We start from the raw sequence: 11,451 nt of genomic DNA on the forward strand, positions 1-11,451 counted from the left end.
CTGTAGTACTCCTACAAACCCTACCGCCGCACTCATCATCGGTTTTATTCAAGAGGACGAGGGAGAATCCGATTTGTAGTGGAGGCGCATTCAAAAAAAAAGGACATGTAGTGGAGACGCCTACCCTAGGGTGCCCTAGGTAGCTGCCACACGCATCATTGTTTTCTCTTTTCTTTATGCTCTTGTGCCCTAGAGTGAAATGATGGTTGCTTCGTCCATCCAGCTTAATGCGGTAAAGGTGGGGCTTTGTGATTTGACCCCTCATCGCTCATTTTCTACAACTGCGGTGCTACGACCGGGGTGCCTCCAATTCCAACTGCTGCTCCGAACTGTAATTGGTGCATCACACATGGAACAAGACGGTGGATGAGCCACATGTCGGCCAAAGGGGTCCTGTTAAGTGTGTCGCCATTTCGTGTGTGAACTGACCCTGCTTGAGTTGCTACGCCAACACGACAGGAGCAGCCTACCACTTGGTTTTGCTCCTTCGTGAATCCCGACTATATTGATCTAAAAAGTATGTGCTGAACTACCCTCTCCGTCTCTGTTTTTTTATTTTTAGGCATCTCGGTTTATAGGGCCTGCACGTAGTTCTAGGTCATCCATTTGAATAACTAAATATGAGTTACTATATCACAAAAATTATATCATTGGATTCTTAAGCGGATGTAGTTGTATTTAAAAGTCGAGGGCGGGGCTTTTCCTGCGCGGTAGGCGGGGCAGTTCCGCCTAGTCGGTTCGACAGAGATGCAAGAAGATAAGGGAGTAGGCTACTGCAAACATAGGGTTGTGTGATTTGACAGTGAGTTACTACTGGACAGGTGGGGCCCCGTGATTTGACTTGCCATTATCATTTTAACTGTGGCGCTACGATCGGCGTGAGTCTCCCGATTCCTGACCACCTCCATTATGAAGAAAGAGATAGAGAGGAGTAAAAAAATACACTTATAGCCAACCTTGTTGTAGTATGAGTAACTAAGTGATGACTATGTATGACATGCCAACATCAGATAGCCTAATGCACTGTGTTAAATCTCCAAGGGCGCGACCGCGCGAGCGACGCGACGGTCGTGGTAGGCTCGACCATGATACGGGCAGCTGGCAGCCCTTGGATCTGAGATCAAATGGTCGCATGCTAAGTTGCTAAAAATTTGCAGAATAACCCTCCAGGATAGGATATTCACCCATAGGTCTAGAATCACGCCATGCAACTGTTCGATCTCTGATCCAAGGGCTCTCGGAATCCCGTATCATGGGAGAATGGAAAGCCACTACCCTGCCGTTCGCACGCTGGCAGTTCGCCCCTACTCGTCCCCTCACGTCCTTCGATACTACGGCGGTTCACTCCTAGTCGTCCCGTCCATTCACATTACGGCAGTTCCACTAATCCTAACCCTCCTCCCAAATCCATGGCGTCCCAAATCTCCATGATCGGCGGTGAGTACAAGGTTAGAACCATCACCGGCGATGAGTTCGATGTCATCTACACCCGTTCTTCCGCGACGGTGAAAGGATGCCTTTCTCGCTTCAGACGCATGTTCGAAAACTCAGATGATGAGTGGGTCGCTGGGCTAGATGTTGAGTACACCATAGTCCTGGGACCAGAGAAGGATCTAAAGGACGAAGAGAGGAAGAAGCCCGCCGTGATCCAGGTTTGTGTACATAACATTTGCTTGGTCTACCACATATGCCATGCCGACGTTGAGTGCCAGGATTTTAAGAACTTCCTCAAGGACAAAACAGTGAAATTCGTTACTGTAGACTTTAAGAACGACAAAGAAGTCCTGGGTCGGATAGACCTTGTTGTAGGCAACCCCTTCGACCTCCAGAAGAATCGGCTGGTGCCCTCTCGTCAGCCTTCAATGCTGACCCTGGCAGGAGCCATGGTTCATCCTTCGCACCGTAAACTGGAGAAACCTCATCACACGTTTCATCGTCATGCATGGCAGCGGAATGTACTAGATATAGACCACATCCACTACGCTGCAATGGATGGCTAACTTTGTTTCAATATCTAAAAGGGTTGGATGAAGAGCAACAGCCAAGTGTGCGGTTCAAGCAAAGAAGTATCGGCCAAGAGGGAGAGGGACAAGGACGAAGTCGAGGACGTGGACGAGGACTCCGAGTAAGGTGGCAGTGCCGTTTCTCATGGTGGTTCTAAACTTCTAATGCAGTGTCTACCGGATTAGTTGCATAGTTTAATTTCAGGTGTGCTTAGTTTAATTTGAGGGGTTTGTTGTGATGAGCCCCCAGTAGAACTATGTTATGTTTCTTCTCGTTACTTTACTCTTCAGTATGTACATACTACTAGTATTTCTTTAATAGAATTTAGCACCACAATTAAGCACGTACTAGCTTTTTTAATAGTACTATATGCATAATTTGGCGATGAGCGCTCTCTATATGTACCACCTTTTTTTAATTTCAATTTTTGCTCCATGGCGCAATCCATTGATAGTACTACTGTACAAAAGTATACGTTTTTTAAAAGGCTAGAGTACTGTTCATCACATATATAGCTAGTTAAATTCTCAACCTAGAATGACGTACATGCCATGTAGTAACCGATACAGAGGAAGTATAGTAAAAATGAGGTGATTTTACTGAGCGATCGGTGGGGGAGCATGGCCTGTCATGCGGTCCCACGTGTCATGATGTACCAAGGCGATGCGCGTGTCCCTCTTGAGGCAGAAGCAATACTACATGGTTTGAGATGATGGCGAACCTAAGTGTGAAATATGGTTGCTTCGTCCGTCTGGGAAGGTGCGGCATTGTGATTTGACATCTCATTGCTCATTACTACTACTGGGCCGGTACGAGTGGGGTGCGTCCCCCCTACTGTTCTGCACTGTTATTTGGTGCTTGACACGTCGACCCTATTGCTATATGTCTCACATGTCGGCGATAGGAAGTACAGAATTCATGAAAGGGAGCGTCGACGGAGGAGTATACTATAGAATTCATGAAAGGGAGCGACTTAGTTTTGGAAAAATCTGTTTTTACGGAGTACATACCCACTAGGGTTTATAGGGCTCATCTAAAAAACATTCGTTTTTCCGTTTGATAAGTCTCAATTCTACTATACTAGTAGTAGTACCATTGCATGTTAAATTTCGAGGTGCGTTATATCACCCAACGCAAGCAGTGTCAAGAGGAAACTAACCAATGCATGTACAAGTTCATGGAAATTTAGTTGTCATTCATGCATTCGTTCTAATTAATGCCTCGGTAAACATAACTTGAGAAAAACGAGCGTACTAATTACTTGTGCAAACTACGAAATTAATTCGACCATTCACCGTCTACCTTGGTTGGAGAGATTTTGATACTGAGCCATAAACTGGAAAGGAGGGAGTAGTAACTTTTGTCTCGATTACTATTTGTGGCCTTGTATAGATGCAAAATGTATTTTTTTATAGTGGCCTTGTATAAGTAAATGGAGGGAGTACTAACCAAAGTATGTAGTAGGGACGAGGAGTAAACGGAGGGAGTGGTAAAATTTTCTCCTCGTGCTGCGAGCCACCGCGCGCGTGGGCGAGGGAGTGGGTGTAAAGGCGTACAGTAGTAGTAGTAGTAGTAGTAGTACTTGTAAGCAAGCTTCACCTCATCCTATGAGCCACCGTGCCCGTGGGCGGGGGAGACGGCGTACTAAGCAAGCTTCTCCTCGTTCTGCGAGTTGACGGGACACATCAAAAGTACTCCAGTGTATAGAGCCTTGCCTCTAAGGTAGGCCCCACATGTTTGCCTCTTTTTTTAATTTAACATAACGCGTCAAGTCGCAATTTGTTTGTTCACCCGTGGTAGACGATCCTCCCTCCACCAAGTGGACAACCAGTACACGTGCCAAATTACCATGTGGGCTGCCTTTTTCGTACAGAAATGAGCTCCACCGTGTACCCGCGCGGGTGTGGTTGGGAAAGAGACGGGAGTACGTGCGCCGCACGTGCACCTCTTCTCTTGGTGCACATCCCCCACCTACGTGGGTGTGTGAGAGAGAGAGATACAAACCTAGACATAATGTGTCGTCCATCCCCATGCCTCCGCCCAGTCCGACCAACAGTCGCCACCACGCCCCACTCCTCCTCACCTTATCTCTCATCTTTCTCCCTCCATTTTTATATACAGGGGGCCACTATCAAAATTACAATTTGCAGATATACAAGGCCACTAACACTAATCGATGCAATATTAATGGTGTTTGCCTCGTGGTACTAGCAAAGGACGACATTAATTATCCCTTGCATGCATGCGGGAGTTTGTAAAAAATGCATCTTGATGTTTCGTGCAATGCACGGGCATCTTGCTAGTCCATGAAAACAACACATGGAAAAATTCCACGGCGAACGCCCATGTATTGCTTCTAATTTGGTCAAATACATTTGTTAGGGCACCCTTTTAATTTGGCAGAGTGATATTGATTTCATCTTTCATATGGTTTCTATCTTGCATCGATTATAACAAGTTCAAGCACCTTGTGCTTAGTTTACACTTTATACATCATATATGTCAATATGTCACGCCGTCCTACTTTTCATACATATTCCATCCTCCTATCATGCGGCTGCCTTACATGAAAGTAGTGTTCGTCAGTATCATGCATCAATGAGTTCTGAAGAGCAAATTTTATTTCTTTTTCTTGTGAGTTTGACTTGACAAGGCAAAATCAAGAAAGAGGAAGGAAAAGAGTAAGGAAGGCGATGATGGTGGTCCTCTGCAGCAACGTAAACAGAGCATCTGTACCGATTCTCCTTATACTGATAGTGCATTACAAGGTCCAAGTCTCCGCTCCCCTACTCCACCATCCAAGGTGCTTGCTCTAACTTGGCAGTGTGATATCTGGTTGCATGTTGCATATGGTGTCTAGCTCGTATTGCTCCTAATTAGTGTAAACTGCATCTGCTTAGCTTACACATGATACATGTGAATATGACATGCTTTCCTGTTTTTCTACATACTATATCTGTCTATCACACCATGTTCTTACATGAAACTACTCTTCTTGTGTATCCTGCATCTGTCACTTATGATGGGACACCTTTAAGTTGACAGTGTGATATTGGTTTGCGTCTTGAATATGATTTCTAGCATGTATTGCTTCTAGTTTGATGAACGCCACCTATGACGAGACAGTTTTAACTTGGCAGACTGATATTGATTGCACCTTTCATATGGTGTCTTGCAGTGTTTCTAATTGGTTGAAGTGCCTTCTGCTTAATTACCACATCATAGGTGTGAATATGTCAAGCCGTCCATTTTTTCATACATATTCCATCCTCGTATCATGACTTTGCCTTTCATCAGAGTAGTGTTCATCAGTATCATGCATGAATGAGTTCTGAAGAGCGAATGATATTCCTTTTTCTTGTCGGTATGACCTCACAATGCAAAATCAATAAAGCTGAAGGAAATTGGCAACGCATTGGATGATGGTGGTCCTTCCGAGCAACTGAAATGGAGGTTCTCTACAGATTCTACTCCGCCATCCACCCAACAAGATTCCCAAGACAACGCAAGGCTAGACAGTCAGCGTAGCTGTGTAGTTGATGAGCACATCTCCCCTACTCCACCATCACAGGTGCTTGCTCTAACTTGGCACTATTATATGTGGTTGCATGTTGTATATGATGTCTAGCTTGTATTGCTTCTAACTTTGTTGAATTGCATCTGCTTACTTTACACATAATGCCTGTGAATATGACATGTGTCCCTATTTCTACATCAGACTACTATTCTTGCATATCCCGCATCAGTCACTTATGATAAGGCACCTTTAAGTCGCCACTGTGATATTGGTTGTGTCTTGCATATGATTTCTAGCATGTACTGCTTCTAATTTGTTGAAACGACATACAGTTTGAACTTGGCAGAGTGATATTGGTTGCATCTTTCATATGGTGTCTAGCTTGCAGTGCTTCTAATTTGTTGAAATGACTTCTGCTTAGTTACCACATCATAGGTGTGAATATGTCACACCATCCTATTTTTCATACATATTCCATCCTCACATCATGTGTTTGCCTTTCATCCGAGTAGTGTTCGTCAGTATCATGCATGAATGAGTTCTGAAGAGCGAATTTTATTCCTTTTTCTTATCGGTTTGACTTCACAATGCAAAATCATTACATCTGAAGGAAATTAGTCCGACAGTGGATGATGGTGGTCCTTCAGAGCAACTCAAACAGGGGGTATCTACAGATTCTACTCCGCCATCCTCCCAACAAGATTCGCAAGACAACACAAGGTTGGACAGTCAACGTAGCTGTGTAGATGATGAGCACATCTCCCCTACTCCACCATCATAGGTGCTTGCTCTAACTTGACACTATTATATGTGGTTGCATGTTGCGTATGATGTCTAGCTTGTATTGCTTCTAACTTGAATTGCATCTACTTACTTTACACATAATGCCTATGAATATGACACGTGTTCCTATTTCTAGAACATACGTGTACATGATGAGCACATCTCCCCTACTCCACCATCACAGATGCTTGCTCTTACTTGGAACTGTTATACGTGGTTGTGTTTTCTGTATGATGTCTAGTTTGTATTGCTTCTGATTATGTTGCATTGCATCTGTGTAGCTTACAACTTATACCTGCAACAATCACTTACCCATAAGACACATTTAACTTGGGAATGTGATGTAGGTTGCATCTTGCATTGTCTTCTAGCTTGTACTGCTTCTAATTTCTTGAAATGGCACTTAGGACGAGACACTTTTTACCTGATAGAGTGATATTGGTTGCATGTTTATATGGTACCTAGCTTTCATTTCTTCTAATTTTGTTGAAATGCCTTCCGCTTACTATTTTTTCATACATATTCCATCCTCCTATCGTATGTGTGAATATGAAACGCTGTCTTTTTTTGTATATATTCCATCCTCCTATCCCGCGCTTGCCTTACATCAAAGTAGTGTTCGTATGTATCAAGCATCAACCAGTTATGCAGAGCTAATTTTATTCATCTTGTTGTGGTTTTGACTTCATAAGGCAATATTAGAAAATAGGAAGGAAAAGAGTAAGTTAGGGGATGTTGGTGGTCCTCCGCACTGATGCAAACAGAGAGTCTCTAGATTTGCCACTGCTACTGCTAATGAAGTTGAAGTCGCAAGTCTACATGATGAGTTCATCTCCCGTACTCCACCATCACAGGTGCTTGCTCTAAGTTGACAGTGTGATAATTGGTTTCATGCTGCATATGTTGTCTAGCCTGTATTTCTTCTATTTTGATTAAATTGCACCTGCTGAGTTTATACGTTAGACATGTGCATATGACATGGCTTTCTGTGTCTAGAATACACTGCATCTATCTATCATACCATGTTCTTACATCAAAGTACTGTTGTTGTGTATCCCGCATTAGTCACTCATGATTGGACGCTTTTAACATGGCAGTTTGATAGTGGTTGCATCTTGCATTGATTTCTATGTTGTACTGCTTCTAATTTTTTGAATTGCCACTTATGACAAGACAATTTTAACTTGGCAAAGTAATATTGGTTGCATCTTTCATATGGTGTCTAGCTTGCATTACTTCTATTTTCTTGAAAATCCTTCTGCTTAGTTTGCACATCGTAGTTGTGAATATGTCATGCCGTCCTGTTTTTCTTACATATTCCATCCTCATACAGTTGTCTTACATCAAAGTATTGCTTGTCTGTATCATGCATCAATGAGTTCTGAAGAGTGATTTTATTCTTTTGTGTTATGGGTACAGCTTGACATGGCAAAGTCAAAAAAGAGCAAGGAAAATAATATAGTAGGTAGTGTTGTTACTCGTCGGGTGAAACGGAAAAGGTTCTGCCATCGAGATTCTGCTGGTACTTATTGTGAAGTAGAAGGTCCAAGTCCACCGGCTAAATCTACAAACACAGTATCACCTTCTCCACCAGCTACAGCATCCGCTTCAACTGTACCAGCATCTCAACCAGTTACTTGTTCGTTTGCTCCGGAATCGGCCAGTTCCCAAGATGCCTTCACACCTAACACTACTTCCGAAGCAATGCTGACACAACAGGACTTGGCAAGATCAGATGAACCTCATGAGCATCAACACCAAGACGGTACCTTACCGAGTCAAGTTGCAGTTGCATGCTCCTTTATATGTACTCTCATACTTTGATGTACACTAACACTTTCCATATTCATTGTTGAACTAGCACCACGGCGCAAGAGGAAACAGACATCAGGGATAATGCTTGAAAGATTAACAAAATCTAAAGGAGGAAGAATGGAGATCCATTTTGAGGCAGGTTTAAAAAGGCCACGTGATGCTACAGAGTCAGCTAAGTTAGTATCAGAGGCAGCCGTTGTCGTTAGGTGTCATGCACGTATCCTCCCAACGTGGATCCAGTACATGAATGAGAAAGACAATACCCAGTTTAACACCTTCCTTGACCATTTATCTGTAAGTGATGTTATTCATCGCAATTAGTAATATTGTCTTGCTCTGTCCCATACTTTCTAGCTTCCTCCTAATAAGACTCACATTCTTTTTTCTACAGACGAGGTTCAAGTTGGATCCGAAAGATGATGCAACTAAACAAGCATGCAGTCATGTTTTTCAGTCTGCTCTGCGACAGTATTGGTACCACCTTAGAAAATCTCAATTTGAATTCAAGGCTAACAATGAAATCGCCCAAACATCTCCAGTGGAATATATTATAGATGAAGACTGGACAGCCCTCGTTAAACACTGGTCTGATCCAAAGTATCAGGTAGGCTATATGTATTTGATCAGACCACATAGTGAACTTGTATTTATGTATGTGCCTTACAAGTGTATCTTCTGCTAGGCTAACTGTTTGAAGAACAAAACCAACCGTTCTAAAGTGAAATTCCAACAGACAACAGGATCTTATAGCTATATTGCACACTGCGAGGCTCTTGTAAATAGCTGCTACTTCCTTCTTTTTTTGTGCCATATTATTGTATGTATATTGACTTGTTCCAAATACAAAGGAAAGCCCGTGCAGACCAAAAAGAACCTGAACCGAATGCAGTGCAAATCTTCAAGGATTACAACAACAGCTAGATGAAGGGCATGAGCACACCAGTTCAAGCCGCTGTTGTAAGTCCTTACTCCTCCTGCCTTGAACTGATTGGTATTGTGATGTGTTCATTTAACTACTTGGTTTGCAGCCAATGTCAGTTACTCTGTTCACTTTTATTCACAGTTGTCTTAATGTTTCATTTCACCTTACATGGTTTAAAAGAGATGAAGGATATTCTTTTGGTCTTGATCTGTAATCTAATTGTTATGTTCACGTGCACACACAATGATAAAATAGCTTGTTTGCTTTATATCTATTTGCCCATGATATGAATGATGTCATACTATGTTCATCCTACTTTAAACCATGTATCTTTATCCTTAGATGTCAACGAATGTGAGGAAATAGACAATACAGTAGGCATGCTACATGGACATATGTTCCGAAAGTGATTTTATTATGTAGTTGGCACTACAATACATGCTAATGTATTACAGTAGTTCACCAAAATAAGTTACGTATAAACGTTTAACCTACTTTTTTTGTTTTTGTCTCATTAGTAACTTATCTGGTACACTAATCTACAAGTTCAAACTTTCAGGAAGCTATGAAACAAATGATTGAGCAGCCACAACCACCTGAAGGTGACGAGGCTACTACAGGCACAATGTCACCTCTTGCTGCAGTATCTCTCCACTAACAGTGCAAAAAGCACCTTCCTGCATAATTCTGGGTTGGTTGTCAAGGTAACCTCGTCTGAATCGCCTACTGAACAAAATCTTCCGGCTAGAGAGAGTGATATATCTGTGCTCCAGACACAAGTCCAATCCCTAATGGACGTTGTTTCAGAAACAAGAATAGTGGTTGAGAAATGTCGTCAAGATATTAATGGTTTTGAAACCAGACTATCAGACATTCGCTTCGTTGTTCAAGAGCAATGTCGGAAAAAAGGTGGAGATCGTGCTGCTCCATCAGATTCTACAGCCTAAAACATTAGCACTCGGGTCAAATGATCTGTGCTTCTATACAACTGATGGTGCTTTTATCTGGAAGGACTGTAAACTTTATGCCAACAGGCCTTTTGTTGTATGGTTGGAATTTATTTTGTTGTGATACAACATTTATGATGATGCCTCAGGATGCAGTAATTATGACGCTATTTTTGTATAGTGTAGGTTTATCTTAGTAATGTATTCAGCCGAAAGCTTCATAGGAGCCCAACATGCCAACATTCGTCGGGCCCATTCCAATTGGGCTAAAAACGATTACGGGCCAAAATTGGCATGTAGCCCACTAAAAATATCTGGGCCTAAATCAGCATAAGCTTTCATATTTTTCTGGTAGGCATGTTCCCATAGTGGGCCTTTAACAGGCCTAAACATAATTTGGGCCCTTAGTAAAAATAGGCCGTTTACAGGTGTAAATATCTTGAGCCCAAAAAACATGGCCTTTAATAGACCGAAAGTGAGATTGGGCCTTGATTGTACCAAATAACCCACTGGACTTAGCAGGCCTAAATGGTGGCCCATTTACGATGCAGATCATTGACAGGCCGAAATTCGGACGGGCCGTAAATGCACCGACCTAATACACGGGCCTTTAACAGGCCGGAACTTCGGTCGGGCTAGATTATCGTTATTTTTATATGGGCCTTTAATGGGCCCGATATGACGTTGGGCCACATATGGCCCATGGTTTACGTCCGGCGTTAACAGGCCGAAAATGACAACAGGCCGAAAGTGGCCCAAAGCTATAGTGGGCCTCTAACAGGCCGAATGTCAGACATGTCCAAATATGACCCAAACCCTTCACGGTCGTTTATGGGCCGAAAGTTTTGATGGCCTGTAAATGGGCCCAAATGAAGTCGGACCTTTAACAGGCCAGAAATACACCAGGCCGTAATTCGGCCCAATTACTTAGCGGACTGTTAACGGGCCAGAAGTGACCATGGGCCACATTGATGACAAGTTTAGGACAGGCCATTGACGGGCCGATTTGACAGAGGATGTTGGGCCTTTAGCTGGGTTGGCCCATTATGGTGTGCAGAATCTTGTGGGCCTTTAGTTGGGCCGGCCCATTGTGGTCCGCAAAATCTTGTGGGCCTTTAGCTGGGCCGACACATTATGGTCTGCAAAATCATGTGGGCCTTTAGCTGGGCCGGCCCATTATGGTCCGCTAAATTTTGTGGGCCTTTAGCTGGGTCGGCCCATTATGGTCCGCTAAATCTTATGGGCCATCGGTTGGGCCAGCCAATTTAAACTTTGTGGGCCACTTTTGGGCCGGTCCACGTGTCAACATATCATAGGCCCATCTCGACCGTTGGATGAGTGACACCTGTGCCAACGCGGAGCTGACGCGTGGATCCGCCAGCCAATGAGAATTTTACATGTGGAAAATCGGCATTGGTCATGGTTGTTAACAGGTTATCGGATCCAAAATCCGACCCGATAGC

Source organism: Triticum dicoccoides, chromosome 6A (assembly GCF_002162155.2).
Source record: "Triticum dicoccoides isolate Atlit2015 ecotype Zavitan chromosome 6A, WEW_v2.0, whole genome shotgun sequence".
Classification (NCBI taxonomy): Eukaryota; Viridiplantae; Streptophyta; class Magnoliopsida; order Poales; family Poaceae; genus Triticum; species Triticum dicoccoides.